The sequence below is a fragment of the Chlamydotis macqueenii genome, chromosome 1, assembly GCF_036417535.1.
Source record: "Chlamydotis macqueenii isolate bChlMac1 chromosome 1, bChlMac1.mat, whole genome shotgun sequence".
NCBI lineage: Eukaryota > Metazoa > Chordata > Aves > Otidiformes > Otididae > Chlamydotis > Chlamydotis macqueenii.
Window position 1 is genome coordinate 96,630,173 of NC_141556.1, and position 21,507 is coordinate 96,651,679.

Consider the following 21,507-nt stretch of genomic DNA (forward strand, 5'->3'; position numbering starts at 1 on the left):
GTACTCATAAACTGATGATAGCAGGGGAATAGCCCACTGTAGTCAACAAGAGCTCCATCACTCCTTTTCATGCTGGTAGGATTTCACTCACTGATTGTGAAGTTTTGGAGCAAGAAATGTGTCTCAACACAAAGCTCCAGCTCTACAAGGAAGACAGAGAAGTAACAGACCTTTGAAGCCATAGTTACTCGTTTCTAGGCAGGTCTTCTTGGAAGAACCAAGATCATGCACGGGCTTAAACTTATGTGCAGGAACAGTTCCCTCAAAGTCAACAGATGAGCATATAAACCTCCCTTTGACTAGGTTTGGATGTAAGGTGCTCTAGTACTTTTCAAAATAAGGTTTTTATATGTGCAGGAAAAGTGGAGTGGGAGCAACAAGTCAGCCTGGAAATTTAAGAATCAGGGGGAAATAATTATTAACTTAATCTGAGCACTGCTGAGCATGCACAACTTGAGTTCTTCTCAGTAGGACTTCAACAGAGTCACAGATTTAAGGTTTCTTTGTGAACACTCAGTTCATCACAGACCATAAATCTCACAGTAGATCTCTGCATGCCTTCCACAACTTCCATTTGAAAAAAAAAATGCAGAGAGGCTATGAAAACCACCGATTTTTCAAATTGCTGGAAAGTTGGTTTTTTTTTAAAAAAAAAAGGGACAACAGATCACTTGTGTTAACCTGGATTGATTATTTTTCAAAAACTTAGGTTGAAGCAAATTGATGTTGAAGGCCAGAAAAGCACACTAAAAATGTAATGTTTTAGGTTTGAGCATTTTTAAGGATTTTTTGTTTTGTTTTGTTTTTATTGAAACATAAAAATGTTTAATTTAGAAAGCATTTGAAAATTTAAACTTTTGCATGCAAATACAGGTACTTATACATCCCCTTCTCTCCACATCCATAAACATAATTCCCCAAACCAGCAATTGACAAAGCTCATCATTTGAAAAAAATGGCCAGTATTATCAAACTGATATTTTGCTGATGAAGTTAAAACTTAAAATATGGATCAGCTTCTACAAAATTATAAGGAGAGCCAGCATTACAACTGAGGAAGGCTGCATCTTTTAGTGATGCAGAGATCTCAACACAAACAAATGCTTCAACTAGAGCTGCAGACAGTCAGAACAAGGGAAATGCACACCCACCACAGGTGTTTGAGGGCTAAAAGAAGCAAGGTTAGCAGACAGACTCCAGTGTAGAATTTGCCTTCTTTATAGAGTAAAATATCTTCCTTGCTACAGCACTGGCACTGGGGAAAGCTATGAGAACCTGCCAACTTTAGGGAAAAGCCACATTAAGAGGGCATGCAGGAAGAGGCACACTGTATATTTTTTAAAGGGCTGGTTCTTACAGGCTGGCCTGACAATGATTCTCATGTTGGAGCAGGGAGGAGCAGGAGAAAGTGCCCTTCTTAAGTTTCACCTTCTTCTCCATTTTAACCCAGTGGAACAGAAACAATGCAATGTTCTGATTTAATTTCCTCTCGAGAGGCCTCTCACCTGGATGCACTGAAGCAGTGCATAGCCTTGCTCCTTCAAGAATATTTATAGTGGGTTGCACTAGTCCAAGACATGAATTGTTTTCTTATTCCTTCCTTTTTTTTTTCCCCTCCTAGAAGGCCTCAAGATCCATTCAGTTTTGTTCCCCACCCTACCTCATTCTTCAAAGCTGATAACTTTAATTCCAAAAGCAATTTCTCCAAAAGGGAAGGCTAGATGTGGTCCTCTGCCTCTGGGCTCCACTGGATTGGGTGTTTTTTCCCCTCTTTGCCAGGACTTCTTCACTGTGTCCCCACATGACCACCACCTGAAGGAATAAAGTTCTGATCTCTGCCTCTTTGCAGCCTCTCCCCTGCAGAGATAAACAAGATCCCTAGTATTAAATCCTAGTATTAAATGCTTTGTATTTCCCTAGATATAACAAGTTAAGAGTCAAATACCATGTCTTTGAGTAGTTCAGTGACTAATGCACGCTCTTGTTATTTAGGGTCAAATGGTGACTCGCTTTGTTTACTTTACAAATGGTAGCAACACTGTGCGGTCAAAGAAGCGTGCTGTGGTCTCAAAAAGGACATAACTACAAGCATGGCAGTGGGGCAATGAGACATGCATCTGGCAAGCTCACCAAGCTGTAAGAATTCATGCTCGGACCTAATGGGTGCTGCTCTTTCTCTTGAGTCACTGCAGGGACTTTGCCACTTGTCAAGAACAGACTCAATGACATCCTCTTCAGTTAAGCAGTGGAGTTAGCAGGCTAAAAACTTTTTTCTTCTTGATTGTCCTTCTTCTTCTAGACAAAAGTAAATATATATTTGTGATGTAGCTCTGAAGTCTCTGGTGGTGTATTGGAGGTTGAAGGAATACACTAGAGCAGAGTTGTAGTTTCTTTAAAGCACCATGAACATTTACAGAAAAGGGAAAACAAGCAAACAAAGAAATAAACGTTTGAATAATACCAGAAACAGACATAGGAAAAAGAGGCCCTTGGGTTGAGGAGGGAGAGAGCTACTTGATAGCACTAAAATGTACTAAGGGGCAAACAACCTAAAATTGAAAAATGAGTTCCAATTACATTTTATGCTTAAAGCAGTTAAATATTATTGCAGTTTACATGAGAGTTAAAGCAGGAACTGTAAAAATCGAAAGTGAAGGGTTGAGGGAAAGCTGCTATCCTTTGGCCCAGCTCTTAATGGGGACTTTGCCAGTAAGTCTGAAGGGATCCCAAGTTACAGGACGTAAACGGTCGACTCACTGCTCTCTTGTGTGCCACTGGATATGGAAACTGATTTGCTTGCACTAGACTAACTCAATGGGCTACACAACCTCAGGTGAGCAGGTCGGATCTGATTTACACATTTTTTGTAATGCAGTGTATTTGTACAAGGACAAGGACAAGGAAAATCTACGGAGTTCAGAGCTTTGCAGACAATTGCTTCATTGTTGTAGAGATTGTATATTTCTCACACACTAGTACGTTAAGTAGTTAATATATATTTTGACATATACCTAAATGTCTTGCAGAATCGGAAGGAGTTTTTACAGAGGTGATAGACTCAAATGGACATGGATGATCTGGCTAACCTATTAATTCTTCTGAAACAGGGAAAAATGGTAAACGGCTCCTGAGATGTAGTAGTATTTCTCTGAAAAAGGGAAGTGCTATGAAAGACAAATCTCAGAGCAACAGAGAAAGAAATGTACAGAGCAATGCAGTGCAAGTTATAAGCCCAAATTTGATTCCTGACTTCGCTGCTTCCATACTGTGAGACTCCTGGCAAGTCATTTCACCTGTCTGTTCCCCTTCCCACTCTCTTGTCTAACTTGTCAAATGAAACTGCTAGCAGCTTAGACCAGAGGTTGCTTGTAGAATCTAATGCTCGTAGTGGCTGGTTCTGTTAGACGGTTGCAGTTGTTAATGCTCTGCTAGTAAAAAGAAGCATAAAAAATAAGAAAAAGAGTTAATAGGAGACAGTAGGAATTAGATGCACAGGTATGGAAAAAAAAAGTTCAAAAGCAGCATCTCAAAGTTATGAAAATAACCTGATTATTTTAATGTTGTGAAATAATAGAAGTAAGGAATCGGAGCAAAGAAGTACAGTCAGAGTTTAACTGTGCCCTCCTACATAGAAACCAACAGAACAAGTCAGCCCTTCCTTTGACTTCTACAAACTTCTGTTGAGTTCTCAAGAAACTGAAAGTGTTCCTAAAAGGGGCTGAGGTGGGAACAATAACTTCCTAAAAGTGTGGTTCCTGAAGAACAGCTGTCCTGCACTGATCCTATAGCTCTGTTTCTTCTCTAACGTGGATATTCTGCAGCGTTAGTTCAGATAAAATGCCTTCTCCCTTCAGTGCTTGCACATAAATTGCTATTAATGTTACCATGTTATACAAGTGCATTGGGGAGGAAAATAGGCCCACTAATGCACTGTCCTGCTCCAGTGTTTTTTAACCTGGAGGATGCCACGCTATTCCATGGACTGTGGGTGGGCACAAGCCACAGGAAAAAAGCAACAGAGGTGGACAGAATCCATAAGGCTGCATCTGCCTCAGCCTTTCTTCCCCATGCTTCTCCCCAGGCTGCGTGCAAAGCTTAACGCAGATAAAGCATATGCTCCCAGAGTTGCCTTATGGCCTTCCTTCCCTGCTCACATGACAACCGTCACTTGTAGTCAGCCATGGTAGCAGCTCAAAGGGATCCAGGGCCTGCAGGCTCAGGCTGCAGCTGGCTAGTCCAAGCTTCCTTTTTATTATCTGAATACATTTAAAATGGCCATGGAAGTACGAGTCTACCTCAGCCCGGAAGAGCTACCAGTGGCCAGCTTGGTTCCACAGGCAGCAGGTAGCTTCTGCCCTGGGCAAGAGAAGGAGAGAAAATGGTCATCAAGGACCAAACTCAGCCCCCCACCAACATTAGTGAGCTCCATGGCAGCCCTCAAAGGAAGAGAACAGAACAAATCCTGATTACTACTTTCTATATCAATGCTATTATTTTTACTGTTATTATTAAATAACAACAAATTTTTCTTAAAAAATATTTTTTCCCTTTTTGATAGATCATAGACAGACAGACGGCTACTTGTGTCTTTTATGTTCTACCATGGATTAATTAAGAGGGGACATGCAGTTGGGAGTGAGATACTCCACCGTCAGCTGAGTGCAAAATAGGCAAATACAAACTAACTCAAACAAATGCCACAGACATGCAACTTCAAAGACCCAGATCCTGCTGCGCCTGCACCTGAACAGACTGCTTTATCTGTGCTGAATTCCATCGACTACAGCGGAGTGCTGGCTGTACGCAGGAGTAGAGGTGAACAGTCCACAAGGTAGGGTCGGGGTATGATTCTTTTAAAACCTAATACCAATTACACAGAAGTGACAGAGAAGTGCCATCTGACAATACAAATTCTGCACAAAAATCTGGAAATGCAACTTGTACAGAGTTTTAAAACAACCAGTAATCAACAAGCAATTTTAAAAATTTCAGTGCTCCCTGTCCCTCGAAAAATTCCTTGCAGACTCTAGGTAGCACCTTATAACTCCTGATAACAGTGACAGACTAAAGCCAGAAATATCTCAAAGCGGGCATGAAAAAAGATTAATTTACTTAAAATCATACATGGAGAAATGGAAACCTGGAAATATCCTCTTCCCCTCATGACTTCAGTGTTTGATGAAGGTCCTGGACTGACAGTCCAAGAAAATACAGTCCTCTCTTTCACTATGGACACAATAAATCAAAGGCAGTGGAAACTCAAAGCATTTTATTTTCTGACCATATCAGCACACCTTAGCTTACTCATCTCTCTTAAAGGGTGACAAAATACTCCTGCTTCTACAGGTCTAATAGGTGGCTGCCTTGCAACTCATGAAGCCATTTGTAACTGCACAAAGTGGACACAAAACACAATTGTTCTAATTAGTAGCACTGTATATCCATTTCGTATAGCTGCAAACAACTACAGTACAAGCAAGGTGTCCCTATCTTGACCTCTTTTCTGACATGGCCAGTAAAGGCATCAAGTGTAATAGAGAGTCCTGCTAACAAGAAACCGAAGCAGCCTTTAAAATGAGCTTTATGTACACTATCAAGCATCTACATCATTTATTTTGCTCAGTAATTGCCTACTTTGGCAGGATTTTAGCCATGGACAGGTACAAGAGGCTCCGTGGTCTACTACCATTGATATGAGCAAAAGAATCGAAGAAACAAGGCACTAATACTGAGAAGTAAGAAAATATACCGTAGAAGTTTTAACTGTCTGGCTTAGGCCTCTTACTGGCAACTGCTTATACATACTGAAAAGGTGCTGCTTACCTACAACTGCAAAGCACTTTATGATCTACAGATCATAGGATGAAGCTCTGCCTAAAAATTAGGCCAGCCTTTTCAAATATCACCAATGACATTTGTGTGCCTTCACCTGCCAGTGTCCTGACCTGTGACACCTGACGTGCGCCTGACTTTCAGCTGAGTGATGGTCAGCTCTGCTTTCTTAGCACTGAAAATGAAAAAATGTGGTAAAACACATTAATTACAGAATATGTTCACCCTGTTATTTTTATATTATTCAGGCACCTAAAACAAGCAAGATAGTAGGGCACTGAGAAAACTTTTCTCCCATCTTAACAAAAAATGTGTGGGCTAATTTAAAATTACTTCTCAGAAACATGGATTCAATTTAATTTTCTAAAATAAGCTTGTACTTTACCCCACCATTTTATTGAGGCATAAGAAATATTATTTCACAGTTAACATAATTCTGCCATAAAGAAAAATGGAAAAAAAAAAAAGTGAAAGAAGAGTAGGCAAGCAATGGGAAGACACTGAAATCAACCACACCACAATGGAAAAATGCTTGGGACAGAGAACATACGGAATAAACTCTGCAACATCCTTGGAGCGTTGGATATGTAAAGCTGTTGTGAAGCACAAACATTACTCCTTTATTGGGAAAAATGAGAAGTACATTTCCGTTTCCATTGTTATTACTACTACTATTATTTCTGACCTTTTTTTTTTTTTCTTAGTATGTCACTTACTAGAGTCCCACCTGGAGACAGTGCCACACAAAAATTAGTGCTTCATGACTGTGAGAATAAGAGCCATGTGTTTTCTCCTCAAAAAACATAAAGGTGTCACTCTGCACATGTCCAAACCCTTGCGAACATTAATACCCCAGGTCAGCGCATGCAGTACACTTTCGCGTTGCCTTTGATTCCCGTAGGAGAAAGGAGCTTTTCCAAAAAAGAAAGAAAGAAAAAAAAAAAAGTTCGACAACATTTCCGCAGGGCTTTTCCAACACCCGTCAGCACAATCGCCACGCAGTCACCCAAAAGCTGCTGGCCTCACGCTGCCGCTTTGTCCCCAGCGAGTCTGCGAGCCACGCAAATTCTCGGGCGCGTTTCACGCGGCGGGCAAGGCAGGCGAGGCGGCGGGCAGCGACCAGGGCAGGACAGGGCCCACGGGGCGGGCGCCAGCGTTACCCTTTGCGACTTTTGCCAAGCGAGTGCCCGCTGTCCCTGCGGAAAGGCGACACGGAAGGCTGCCGGGCTGTCGACGCCGCGCCGGCGAGGGCCTCTCCGCCACGTTTGGGCGAGGATTAGCACGGCGGCAGGCACCCCCGCGGCATCCCCCCGCCCGAAACCCTCTCGCCAGGTCGGGAGTAGGGAGCAACCGCCGGCCCCAGGCCGCCTGCCCGGTTTCCCCCCGGGCCGCGAGGGCGGCTGCCGGTGTTTACTCCCCGAGCAGGGGCTGCACGGATGCACTGCCGCCTCCCTCAACTTCTCCGCTGGCCGCGGTTTCGGCCTCTGAATGAAACCCGCCCAACTCGACAGAGTGAGTTACTGGGTGGCAAGCACGGGGGGCGGCCGGGGCTGGGGCTGAGCCAGGCCAGGCCGGGCCGTACCCGCCGCCCGCACCCCGCCGCGGCCGTTACCCCGCGGCGCTGCCCGGGGCAGGCGTAGTTCACTCTCGCAGCCCTGCCCGGGCGGCCAATGGACAGCGGCTACCGGCGCTGTGGCCGGCGCAGCTCCGCGCTCCCCTCGGCGCCAGGGGTGCGGGGGGGGGGCCGCTGGCCCCCGCTACCTGCCCCGCGTCGCCACCGGCTCCTCAAACACTGCGAGGAGCAGCGCGACGATCTTTGTGTGAGTGTGTGCGGGGAGTGTGTGCGCCAGCGGCTCCCTCGCGGGCCGCGGGTGTAACGGCGCCGCTGAATGGCTGACGAGCCCGTCCCTCAGCGCACCGGCCAATGGCAGGCCGCCTTATATCCCGGGGAGTGTTGTGGCGCTGCCCGGGTTGCATGGCTCTGTGTGGAGCCGCGTTCCGCGGGCGCCGAGGCGGAGGGGCTCCGCCGCGCGCCGCGCCTCGCTCCGGCCCAGCGGCGCGCTGCCCGCTCGCCTGCCGGCCCAGCCGAGGTGAGTGCGCGCCGCTCGCCGTCCCCCCCCCTCACCGGGCGGCGGGGAGACGGACGGGGACGGGCAGCGGCGGGGAAGCGGGGTGCCCTCGCCCCACACTTTCGCCTCCGCGGCCGAGCAGCCCCCCCCTCCCCCGCCCCGGGCCCACCCTCCCCTCGCCCCGCGGTGGCGACCGGGAGACAGGCGCGGAGCTTTCCCGTGCGTTGCGCGGCGGTTGCCGCGGCTCCCGGTCACTTTTCCTGCCTCTCGTCAGCCCTTGCCTTCCTTGGAAAGTTTGGGCAGGGGAGGACGGGTGGGTCGGTGCCGCCTGCCTGCTGCCCGAGCCGGGAGGACAGGGGTGACCGGGGGGGTTGTTTTACCAGGGGGAGAGGGCGGGCGAGGTGAATTGCAGTGCGTTTTAAAAAAAACACACACACGCACACACACAACCTCCACCCAGAAGAAGAAGGCGGCAGGGGTAGGCCAGCCAGTGCCAGGCTGCGTTTGAAACCAGGCACCTCTCGCCGCCACAGAGAGAGAGAGGCGAGAGCAGCGGCGGCCGCGGCGGAGGGAGGAAGGGGAAGGAGGAGGGATGGCCATCGGCCGCCGCTCGGTGTGTGCCTCCGGGGGGCGGGGGGGACTTGACAGGGAGATCGCGGCAGGCAGAAACGAAACTTCATCCCGAGGGGCGGCGAGGCGAGGCGCGGGGGAGAGTGCGCGGATCGGTATCGGCTGCCGCCGGCCTTCGGGGGAGAAAGCTCCGCGCCGCCGCCGCCGGGAGAAAGGGGACGGGGTTGGGGGTAAGGAAGGCGGGGAGGGGGATATAAACCCAGCGAGGGCGAGGGAACCGATCCGGCGGCCGCACGGGGCGGGAGGAAAAACCCCGGCGCCGACCCCGACAACAACAGCGGCCGGGCTCGGCCGGAGAGTTGTGCTGTGCGTTTTCCGGTAGTCATCGGCGATGCACCCGGGGCGGCGGCGGTGGGCAGCGGGGAGGAGGGGGGGGGGGCGGGGGCGGGCGGCCTTTGCCGGGGTTTCGCGTGGATGTGGGATTATGTTGTGTCAATAAGTTTTAAGGTGGAGAGGGAGAAAGGGAGGCGGGCGGGGGCCGGGGAGGGGAGGGGGGGGGGGGAAGGAGGGAGGGAGGCGACGGCAGGCCTGGGCCGCGCGAAGTCCCGTTTCTGAAGGTAAGTTGTGACATTGGGTGGTCGCGATGACAGAAAACTTGGCGGGGGGCGCCCCGGGGAGGGGGCGGCCGCCGCAGGGGGGTCTCTCTCCGCCGCTGGGAGCCGGATGGGTGCTCGGCTGTTATTTGCTGCTGCGAGATCGGGTCGCTGGTAAATTACAGAAAGCAGCCCTCCTCCTTCCCCCCCGCCCCCCCGCCAGCCGCTTCGCTCTTCCTCCTCTCGGGTTTATTTGCAATGTATGAAACTTGCATGGCTGTGAGGAGAGCCGATCCAGTGTGGGCTTGCGAGGAGGAGGAGGAGGACGAGGAAGGAAGGGTTGGAGGCAGGGGAAGGCAGGCGGTCGCGTTAATCCCGGGCGCCGCACGGCAGCAGGTTTGCGTTAGAAACACCGGTGGCCGCCCGCCGCCGCTGAATGAGGAAGGTAAAATCGAAGCGATGCGAGAGCCGCCGAGGCGACATGTACGGCGGCGGGGCGAGAGGCACCGGCAGGCGGCTGCCCGCCCCCTCCCTTCCTCCCTCCCTTGCCTGCCTGCCTCCTCCCTCCCTCCCTCCCCGCCGGGGCGGGGAAGGACCGTGCCCGGGTCTCCCCCGCTCGCCGCCAGCCGAGCCGGGGGGCCGCGGGGTTTTAACCGTGTGCGGGGCGGATTCGCCACTTTTTTTTTTTTTTTTTTTTCCGGGGGAAGGCCGGTGGTTAAAAGTTTTTTTCCGGAGGTGAGTGTGTGTGTGTGTGTGTGTGTGGGGCGGGCGAGGGGAGGCCGGGGCGCCGGCCAGGCCGGCGGTGGTCACTCGGGCCTGGGGCGCCGAAACCATTGCCCGTCCTGCTGGTGACACGTCCGAGTCCCGCAGCCCGGCGGAGGGGCCCGGCCCGGCCGCCGGGTCAGGGACCGGGTGCCGGTCTCCATGTGGCTCTCCCGGCGGTGGCGGCGGCACCTCCTTCCCCGGTGGCAGCGGCGGCGGCGGCGGCGGCAGCAGCGGGATCATCGCCCGGGCCCGCGGGGAGGAGGAGGGGAGCAGCAGGGAGGTGTTTGCTGCCAGCCTGCCTCGCCGGGGAGGGCAGCGGGGAGGGCCGGGGAGCCCCCCGCGCCCCTTCCCCGCGCCGCCGCCCCTTCCCTGCCCGCCCGCCCGCCCGCCCCCAAAGGTGTTGTGCAGACTTTTCCCCCGGGAGGGTGAGATTTATGCGCTGCATTATTGCTCCTCTCCTCCCCCCTCAAAGCAAGATGGACTCTCTCTTCTCTCTCTCTCCCTCTCTCTCACTCACACACTATCTCTCTCCCTCTTTCTCTCCCCCTCTCCCTGTGTCTTGTCAGCCTTCAAGATCGACATTTTGTAACTAAGATGCAAACTTGATGGTGACCGGGGGCGGGGGGTGTACGTGGAGGGGAAGACCCGGGGTCGCGGCGGTCTCTCTCCATATTTAATACCTTTTCTTTCCACCCCACCCCGGAGCCCGGATTCCGGTGGCCCTACACTTTGCACGGGCGGGGGTGGGCGGCGGCTGCCGGCGCCGCTTCCCCCCTCGCCCCCCCTGCCGAGGCCGGGGGTCTGGCCGCTCTCCCCGCGGGCTGCGGGGCTGGCGGGGCGGTCGCAGGGCTGATAGGAGGCGGGGTGGTGGTGGGGGGGACAGGGAACGGGCATTACCTGAAACTGTGTTACAGCGTTGCAGCCTCCCTCTCTCCCTCCCGTCCGTCCGTCCCTCTGTCTGTCTGTCTCCCCGGGTGGATCTCGTACCTGCGGTCTGGCGGCTTGTTCTCGCTGTTAATTTTGCGTGGATTGGCTTATCCACGCGCGGGGGTTGATGGCTCACTTGTGTAAGTTCCCGGGGTTTATTGTTATGGATGCCTCCTTGCAGATGATGGTCAACTTTCTCCTTTTATTTTGATAATGCCTGCGTGTTTTTCTCTGTCTGCATGTAAATAATTCCGTGCTGCATCCCTGTGTGCACGTATGTGTGTCTGTGTGTGCGCATAAACATGCATCCGTGTGTACGAGAGACGCGGAGGAAAAATAACCCACCCTGCTGATGCACACCGAGATGGTTTTGCTCCCTGTGCCCAGTCCTAATGCCCTTTAAAGACACTGCGTATCTTTTGTTTGCTCCTTAAGATTTCCTGCGACTGTCATCTTGTTTTAATGACAACTTATTTGGGGTGGGTTCGAGGAGGAAGGAAGTTTCAAGTTTTGGGATCTCTCCTCTTGTTGGGTGTTGTGGTGAGTTGCAATATTGTTAAAATCATGATGTGCTGATGATGTGCCTTTATTTGATACTTTATAGGTCACTATCACATGACAAAGGCTTTGAGACAGCTTCGTCTTCGCCTGTCTGTAATTTCCATTTGCCTTCCTGGGTAAGTATGTAAACTGTACACAGGAAAAAAAAGAATTTGGTTGTTGTTATAACTTCTTGTTGATAAGATAGAGCTCCTCGTGCTGCCACTTTTTACGTGGAAGATGCTTGTTCAGGCTTTAATGCCTCAGAAAACATGTCTTCTCTGGGTGCTCATAGCAGCTGCTAGATTACAAAGTTTGTAGGTAGGGGTGAGTCTGAATAACCTGAGAATTAAAAGGCTGTGATATTCAGATCTCTTTTAACTTTTTTCTTTTTTTCTTGTTTTTTCTTAATCCTTGTTTTGTTAAGATAATCACCTGATTGACTTGGGGCAAAAGTTTTAAACCAAAGTAACACTAGAATATGTGAAGTGCAAGACACAAGTCGAAAACGTAATGAGAATGTGAAGTCCTTTTAAAATTTAGTGATAGGAAAACTATGAAAATATAAACAGAACAGGTAGTTGGAAATCTCTGGAGGTCAAGAATCAGTGAGAAGTTTAGCAGAACTGTAATACTACTGCAACAGGAGTTGGTTCAGTTTCAACACTCTCGTAAACCGAGAGCTAATTAGAATTCTGTCCATGGTCATTCTGTGTTACTGTTTTTTCTTTTGGCATTGATTAATGCAGGTACCTGTCAACTTGAAAGATGAATCTTAGTGACTAATTTGCTAGTATCCCTAAACTTTCAGGTTTATCTATATGCTAGGAAAAGTTTTGACACTTCTTGAAGGGTTTGACATCTTTTAAGCTGAAGTAGAAGTGGTAGTTTAAAGGAGAGGTTCTAAATTTGTGGGGTCACGTTCGTAGATGACATAAAGCGAGTGGCACTTGAAGCGCTTCTCATACAGTCGCCCATGCTAACACTGAACTGCATTTGGCCCAAAATGGGGAAGTGGGAGGTAATATTATTTTTATTAATGGTACTATTGTGTACGTAATTAAAAACAAGACAAGACATGTATTTGAGGTAAGCTTAGTACTCATAAATGAGAATTATTAATAACATACTCTTGACCTTTTCCAGGCAGTGTATAGCAGATATAGGATAAGTGATGGTCCTAAATGTGTTGGCTTGAAGGGGGCTGTTGGGAGCAGCTGTTCTGGTGTGATATTATGACCACAAAACTAGGCTTAAGGCTGGGCTGACCACTGTGGGGAGATGGTTTGAAGGGAGGATTCTGCCTGTTCTCCAGTTCCTGTAGATTTACACCCAAATTTCAGGTTTTTTTGATTTTGTGGGCAGTGAGATTGGTGTGTGTAGGTCTGAGAGTATAAAGCACCAAATTAAATTACTGAAATTCTTTACGACAGACTAGTTGCATAGGAAAATATTGCTTTCAGTTGTATAGCATTACTGACAAGGACCATGTTCTGTGTAGAGTAATGGGTGTAACGATTTTTACAAAGTAAAAATGCATTGGGAAATTCAGAAGCTGGCAGACAGACTTCAAACTGTTGTTCAGAGCTGAATACAAATGCATTGATTTCTGAACTTAATTTTCTGTGTTTTCAGGTAAGAGTCAGGTTAGAGTGCTGTAAGTGCCAAGGACCTTTTCTTTATTTGAAGTACTGGTAAAAGGTACTGAACCAGAATAGCTCAGAACTTGCTTCAGGTAGTATCTTCAGTCATTTTCTGGTTTTCGTTTTATGTGATGGAGTCTTTTGGATGCATGGAAGTTTGGTCCTAGAAATGAAGTAGTGATCATAATTTCCTCACAACTGTAAGAGAATTGGACCTCAATTTTATGTGTAATGCTAAATGTAGGTCTTACCTGATGTTGTCCTGGTGTGAGCAAACTGCAAAGAAAGGAAGGATAGGGTATCTTTTTGAAGAAAGAGGCATAATAGAAGCTTTTTAGGAAGCAGAGAAATATGTTTCCTCATAGCTTTAAAAAAAAAACAGTAATAAAAATAATGTGCCTAGTTAAGGGGAGAAGAGAGATTTCGTTAGACTTGTCCATGACTAGAAGCTTCCATTTGCTTTAGGGAGCTTTTATTTTGGTAAAAGCGAAGATTTCTTTTATTATACGGTTCTCAGCAAAGTAACTGTTCATGAATAATGGGGTTTAGTAATTCAATCTTGACATACAGGAGAGACACCTGGGTTCTGGTCTTGTTTAACAAGCACCGGGTGGAATGCTGGCGTGTCACGAGCTGCTTAGCAAGGGGCCTTGTGAATGCTTCGAAAATTGGCCCAAGATCTCAAAAGTTCGTTGCATACTACTATCCCCCTTGGCACAGCAAGCTGATAAGCTCTTTCAAGCAGTCACATAATTTAGCAGAAATGTAACTGGTTTCTGTGTTGAAGTAAACTCAAAATATTTAGGAAGCTTGCCCTCGATGCTTTTGAGTTTTTGGAGGGCTGCTTTCTGTAAACCCGTCACCTGCGAACTTCCATTGGTTTCAACGGGAGATTTAGTTAGGAAGGAAGTGCAGGAGTGAGAGAGAGAGAGGAATTTGTCCATGTTTATTTTCCCATTCAAGGAAGAAAACCTTTCTCTTTCATAGCTGTTGTGTGAAAAATTAAAGATATTAAATGTCATTTTTCCACATAAAATATCAGAGGTAATCGTGCAAGTTACTTTGTAGCTAACGTTTTTCCTTTTCATCCAGAATAATCTTAATGCACTTCATTCTTAAATTAGTGGTTCCATAGCTTGCGATCCTGTAAACATGTGAATATCTTTAAGCAGATGACAAGTCTTGTTAAATTCACTGATATGATAGCTCATATTCAGAGCTTAAAGTTATTCCAGGTTGCTGCTGCTCGTCGTCTGCGGGCTGAGGATGAGCAACATCTCTGAAGCTCCGTCAACATGGCGTTAGGCAGGGCAGTCTTCTGGCATGGGGAGAGTTACTTTTCCACTGCATGTAGTGGTTGGGAAGGTGCGGGGGAAGTAGACGAGACCTGTGGTGTGCAAAGCTCTGCTGTCATGGGAAAGCTGTGAATGCATCTGCAGTGAAATCTGGGCACCTGGGAAGTGAAACAGTGCCTCTCTTTCGAACAGCATGTGGCACTTGCAGTGTTCAGGCTTCCCTGTTTATTTGAAGGTGGCTCCTTGGTGGAAGAAGGTGCTATAAATTAAAGTTGGAACTGGATTGAAACTGATCTTAATTTCTGAGTGTGCCACAGGCTGTCACTGTGAGCTCTGGCAGGTGATGCAGTCAAAACCAAGAGGCCACTTTCCAAATTTTGGACCCAAGTTGAGTTTCCCGTGCCCTGCTGTGGAGGTGGCCTGCTACAGTCCCCTGTGGAGTCAGTGGCACTGCTGTGGCCCGCTGACAGCTTCCAAGGTCAGAGTTTACTCTTGGAAGCACAGCCATGTGTCCCTTTGCCACCTGCAAATAGACACTAAGGATACTTCCCTGTCTCACAAAATCATATGGTGCCCATATATTGGGACAGTTTTCCTAAGTGAATTAAGTTAGTTTTAAAGAAGTGTCGATACTGTTTTGTGCTTTCTTTATTACTTAGAAGTCTATAAAGCCAGATTGAAATAGGTCGTATGTGTTTCAAAATATTCTTGAGAAGAAACAGGAAAAAGTAACTTTCTGACTTCTGTAGTGTTAACTTTAATTCTTTTCTTTCTACCATGTTTGCCTCCTTTCCTGAGGTGTCATTGTCAGAAGATTATTAGGACTTACTTCCCTTTTTTTTTCTTTTAATCAGTAATTATACAGTATTTCTGTCTGAGAGCAATGTGGTGAGCCTGGTACCAGTGGACTTGTGAATTTCACAAAAGACTTTTACAAGCTGTCACCCTTCTTGACAGTTTCAGAAGGAGTAAGACCTGAACCAGCATAAGGATTACCCTAACTTTAAGAATGCTTAATGGGCTGCTGTTCGATTGTATTGCTTGGAAAGGGAAAAAAGACAAATGGCATGTTACTCTCTCAGTAATAATGATATTATTAATAATTGGCAGTTATAGTCATTCCTTATTAATGTGCTTGTGTCCTGTCTGGTGAAGTACATAAGCCATACTGCAATCACCTCAAAACAAGGAGCAGTCATTTTTATCCCTGTTTTAGGCCTCTGAGATACAAAGCAGTGAAGGAGCATAGGCTTGACGGCAGTTTCGTAGCAGGTTAACATTAGCAGGAAATGGAATAAAATCTGCATCCGACTCCTTAGTTTTGTGTCTTTTGCCATGGTGTATGAAACTTTCCTTGGTAAATACCTGTCTTGACATGTGAGTAATCTCACTAAATTCTGGGCCAGGTGGGCATCTTTTGCTAAAACTCGACTTTGATTCATAATCCTACTTGAAAAAAAAAAAGTGGTATGCAGTTACTGACTTTCAATTCAATTATACTTAATGACAGGAGAGTCTGAAGTAAGAGGAGAGCTTAAGGAGAGTTTTTGCCACTAAACGTGGCGTTTAAACTGCTGTGTATATTACACTATTTATTATATTACATTATTTATTTAATACTAGCTTTCTTGTATTAACTTTATGAAGTAAGATACTGATTTTCATAGTGAACTTTTGAAAATATGCATTGGTTTGAAATAGTTCTTTATAATTAAATTACTTTTCATATTCATAATCTAATGTGAAATCACAACTTTCTTATGAAACATGGAATTGACAGAAGCAGTTACTTTGATGCTGTGTCAGCATTGTGATAAATAGGGTAACTTACTAATTTGGACTTTTACTTCTAAACCTGCTAAACATACTTTGTCCTGTAAGATTTTCAGATTTGCTGGTTACTGGTGTTTTGTTACTGAGAATGTGGATTGGCTTTGACTTCAAAATAGGAATTGTACCTGAGGAGGAAAGCATACTTTGCTTAATGCCTGAGTGTAGACCTAATTGTAGTATTCTCACAATGATAGCAGCATTTTATTACTTTTAATATTTATAAATTCAATTACATAAAAGATGAATATACAAAGAGGAAACGCATGGTTTTGACACTTTTCAGTGTTCGTGCCTTTTCCTTCATAGCACACAAATGCATAATGTAATAGCAAGTCCTTATGAGCATGGACAATTCAGCATGTGAAAATAAACTAGCTTCAGGCATCTCTGAGTACAAAGAAAGCTAGTACAACAAATTTCAATTTTTAGTGAGGGGAAGTAAAGTTAACAGGATTTCATGAGACTACACTAAGAAAATCAGTTGCTTAGGAAGCATGGAATTTTTATTGTCAGAAATCTTCCACGTGGGTGTTTTGATAGAAGAGATTTTATAAAACGTAGTGATTGCTGAAAAGAAGAAACAGCATTTTATTGACCCTTCATGTCACAGAGAGCCTTATTCACAAAAGATAAAAATAAGTCAGTGGACTTGCACAACATGGGATCTACGAAACTTAATTCAAGTGGAAGCTCTCTTGACAAGAAGCTTAACAAGTCTTGTCTACGCGTTCCCTTGCTGAGGGGAAATGGGAAGGTGCATCTTCCCTCTGCCTGTTTGGTGTTTTTTGTTTGATGGGTTTTTTTAATTATTTTTTCTTTCCGAAAGGCAATGTGTGTGTAGCAAATTGAGGAGTCTGCTTTGAGGCATCATGAAACTGCAGTGACTGCATGCCCGGGTGTGGAGCTACTTTCCTCTTATGTAGGTGTAGCAACAGGAAGATTTCTGCCCTTCACACTCTCAGGAGGGGCTTCATCCTGCTCTTCTGAAACCCAGAATTCCCCATGGCAGGGCCTGGCGCACAGGTTAAAGGCTTTCTTCTTGGTACTGTTGATGAGAGCTGAACTGGCCAATAGCAGGGTTCAAGTGAGGGGGGCTTAAACCTGCTCCTAGGCCTCTGGTGGGTTGGGTCATGTATTGGTGAGGACACCGTACTGCTGAGCATGCTGGGCAGTACTTTACTGCTGATGGCTTTGAACCTGTACCTGCCAGTTCTTTCCCCGGTGTACTTTTTCTGCCGGCTACATAAGGACTTTTAAACATATGCCTTGTCAGAAGTTGTCTGGGTTTTTTTTGTTGTTGTTGTTTTTTGTGGGATTTTTTTTTTTTTTTTTCATTTGTACCTATGTCCTATGCAGTCAGGAGTTATCCAGCAGTGGGAGTGGTTAAGGCATGTCACACGGTAACGGTTAGGATTATGTCTCTTGCAGTAGAATAGTAAGTTTTCACTCTTCAGCCTGTGTGCTCTTTTATGAAGCACATAATCGTAGGTTTTTGTTTATGTCTGTGAGAGAATTCGTTATTTTGTGGTTGTCAAAGCAATATTTAAGAGAACAGCATCACAAGAGATTTGGAGATGAAGCTGGATAAAGAAAACCTTGGAAGCGAACGGAAGGAGCGAGGGAGAGCTTGATTTCTTAATCTTATGTCAACTCTTCAGTGTGAAGGAACTCCACGGAAGTCAGTGGAGCTGAAACTTTGTGGTGTTCTACACCTGTTACGCCTGTAATTCCTCAGGAAAACTGCAGATTTCACATTATTCTTAATTATTGGTGTGCAGATATTCCTGCTAGGGTCGTGCACCTGTTGTACTCGGTGATCAATCCCTGACCTGATGAAGGGCAGTGCAGGAAGGCCTAGGAATAGAGATGTAACTGAAATATGCAGAGTTCCCATAAATGAGAAGAGAGTGGAAGACCATAAAGTGTGAGAATGCCATTCGGTAGATGATACATCTTTTGGCACGTGTGCTATTTTGTTCGAGTATGTTTGCTTCCCAAGTTGGTTATATGGCTAGGCAAAGAAAACATTCTGATGTACTGCAAATCAATGGTTGGAGATGATGGATTTGGAAAGAAGTAGCATTATCACATCCACTTCATTAGTAAGTCTGGCTTCAGGTGTTCTTTCTCTTTGCAAAAGATTTCTTTATAGCCAGATTTTGTGTTGAATAGTGCGAACTTCCTGCCTGGCTCAGTTCTAACCAGTGAGTGTTCCATACCACAAACTTTTGAGTTTCAGGGTTTATCTTTTGTTTGAATACGTCTGTATTTTTTTTCTTATGTGAGTAAAGTGTCTTTTATTTGTATTTCTTCCCTCTAATTTGTTTGAAATACTCTTTCCTACATTGTGTTAAACATCAGTCGTCAAGTGCTCATAATATATTTTGAAACAAGTATGCAAAATTGCGGCATGATCCAGCACTGATTACAGTGCTGTGGCATATGAATTAATAAGAAAATAAAAATAGCATCATTAATTTCCAGCTGCTTTTGGAGAAACAGAGGTGTTTGTAGGGGGAAATTTGGTGTCTGCAAAATCAAGAATGACAAAAGTGGTAACAAATATATTAATGCAAGTAACTATTCACAATTTACTTCCTCTGTTTTATTGATTAAAAATGGATTCCCGTGCTGAAAGAGTAAGCCGAAAGTCCAGTGCTGTTCTTTGTAAATTGTTGGACTAAACAAACAGCACAAGTGTCAGAACTAGAGCAAGAGGAGGAAGTTTTAAATTTTATTTCTTAGTGTAGAAAACCCTTAACAAGGAGAGTAAAGGATGGATAGCTAAGTGTAACGGTTGGTTGAGTGTGTCCATTTCCTGTTAATATGAGAGAGGATTGCCTGTGTATATGTGAGGGGAAAATTACCTTTTAAGTGTTTCCTTTGGTAGTAAATCAGTATTTTCCTTGCATCTCTTGTATGTGCTTGCGTGTGCAAGCTGTCTCACCTCAGCAGCAGAAGGTAAATAAAGTCTGTGGTTAGAAGTGACCCAGGCAAAGTCTTACACTGAGGGCCCTCACCACAGTCAGGACTGTCCGTTTCCTTTGGAGGAAGCTGTCGAAGGGATCTGGATGCTCAGCTACAGATTTTGAAATTGCCTAGTTTGCTGTTACTCAGGGCTGGCGTGTTGTTCAGGTGGGAGCTCCAAACAAAGCTTTGGGCCTGTGTGCCTGCAAAGTCTTCCTGGTTTTTAATCAGCAAAGGAGGATGCTGCCCTCCTGAGAGTCATGCCTAGAGGAAACGGATTATTTATTTAAATAGTGAAGTGGACTCTCGAGGATGTCCCTCTCGAGCTTTCTGTTTCATTGCGCCGTGTGGCGATGGCGCCAAAGAGAGGGAGAGGATGCTGGAGTGCGGGGAGGGAAGCACCTGAGAAAACTGGCCAGATACTGTGTTTTGTCTAAGGATTGTCCTGCTGTTTTCTGTGCCACGGATGATCTAGTTTCTGTGCACAGTCTTGCTTTCCTGGATGGACCCGCAGGGCTGCATTTGAAGTTTACCGTTATTCTTCACTTCTGGAGACAGAAAGAGAGAAATCAAAACGGGGGGTGAGGCAGTCATCACAGGCATCCCCATGCTGTCGGTTGCAGGAGAGAAGGGCACAGCGCAGGTCTTCCAGTGAGGACAGTATGTGTTCTTATTCAAGGATCCTAGAGGAAAAAAAAAAAATCTTTGTGAGTGGGGGATGGTGTTTTGTGGAGCACTAACAGGCTTTGCAGAGATTGAGCAGGGCTGAAGGAGAGCGCGGGGGCAGGCGCAGGGAAAGCAGGCAGGTTTTTACACCTTGTGTTCCTGGCCCTTGTGAGCCCCTCCATACGTACGTTTACGTGTCTGATGCCTTGACACTCCAGTTGTACCTATTGAACTGATTTAAGTCATTATTTTGGTCAATAAATGCTGTGTTTAAACTGATGCTTTTAATCTCATTTTGCTTTAGTATTTTTGTGTTTGTTATCTCGGAAGCAATCTCTATTGGTAGATGACTGTAAAAATATGTTGCTAAATATAGCCTTTACACTGAATTTGGCACTACTTTTTGGTTAGTTCAGAGGATACATTGTATGCCTGCACACTTTCTAAGTGATTAGATGGCTTACGTACATTTATTTAGATTGCAACTGTTAAGAAAGTTTTTTATTTAGGACATGCCAAGTTACGCTTTTTAAAATTTTGGCCTTAAAAAATGTCCTGTTTAATAGAGCTACACTCATGCACCAACACACACGTGTACACAAGTTTACGCTTAAAGTGCAAGTAAAGCATTATCCCTAATGAGGTAAAGGATTCCGCTGTAGCTGAATGCAAGCTTTTAGAACTAGTAGAACTCAAACTTCTCTGCTTTGCTTTCTCAGATGAGGGGGAAAACAAATGATCTTGCTTTTTCGGTTCCTAGTTAGTTTCTCAGCTTTACACCAAACTCCACTAAGTGACTCATGAAGCAGAAACCTTTTTCTCTGCAAATACAGTGGAAGTTACTACTTTCAGGTAGCTTAGTTCTAAACCAAATGCTTGTTCTTGATCCTTCGATGAAGACTTACCTGTCCAGTATTTGAACTCTGTTTACAGTTTTGACATCAAACATCTGTAATTTATTTTAATTTAATATAAATTGAGTTACATAATATTACAGTAGAATTTAACATTGGTTTGTCATAATTTAAGGTAAATTACAACTAGATACTTTTTTTTTTATTATTGTCAGTAACGTCTGATTGAAATTTGAGTCTGATTTCTTTGTTCAGAAAGGATTAATTTGTAACTGTTTGTGTCTGTTAGGCTGAATATATTTTCGCAGACTGCTTCAGCATCCATTATCCAAAGTTTCTAATTGTAATAATGAATGCCTTGGGCAGTATCTTCCACCATTAAGGAATGCAGAGTAGCTCACTAGGTGACACTGTCACCATATTAACCTTTTTTTTTGTGGGAGCTAGACCCCTCTGTAGCTTCTAGATATAGATCAACAGATACCTGTCTGTTTACACAGTTACGTACTTAACATTTAAAAAAAAAAGTGATTATTTAAAAGTTACTGTTGCAAGCTTTCCTCTAGACTGTGTGGCTTGTGACTGTGATTTTTAATGATCGAGAGGGGACTTTATAACTTCCAGGAATTAATCTAGTACCACTGGTGTCCAGAAACCAAAAAGGGAAATCAAGTTGTTTACTTGGTATGTATTACTAATGTGTTACTGATGTATGAGATTAAGAAAGAGTAAGGGAAAAAAAAACTTTAAATATGTCATAGCAACTCTGTGGGTGAAGAATCCTAACCCCCACCCTACCAAAATATTAATAGCATCTGGGCAGAGTTGGAGAGTTTGATAACATATATTGACTGCGCAGCTCCACTCGGTGTTTCTGCAGCAGGGGAACTGTGTAGCGGTACCTGTGACCATTAAGGAACGCAGAGTTAGACCCCAAGTAGTAGAAGGGTTGT

The 21,507-nt window shown here is 45.7% G+C and overlaps 1 protein-coding gene across 12 annotated transcripts in view; it reads left to right on the plus strand.

Moving 5' to 3' along the window:
- Positions 1 to 7,810: 7,810 nt before the first annotated feature.
- BBX (BBX high mobility group box domain containing) overlaps positions 7,811 to 21,507 on the plus strand; it is a 150,911-nt gene continuing 137,214 nt past the window's right edge. For 9 of the 12 annotated variants that reach the window (XM_086762500.1, XM_086762484.1, XM_086762567.1 and 6 more), the window contains exons 1-2: positions 7,811 to 7,922; positions 11,361 to 11,433. The gene's annotated coding sequence lies outside the window, so the exon portion shown is untranslated. Of the gene's footprint in view, positions 7,923 to 8,499; positions 8,515 to 9,788; positions 9,806 to 11,360; positions 11,434 to 21,507 lie in introns of those variants that run through there. The other 3 variants (XM_086762523.1, XM_086762509.1, XM_086762516.1) reach the window with 3 other exon arrangements.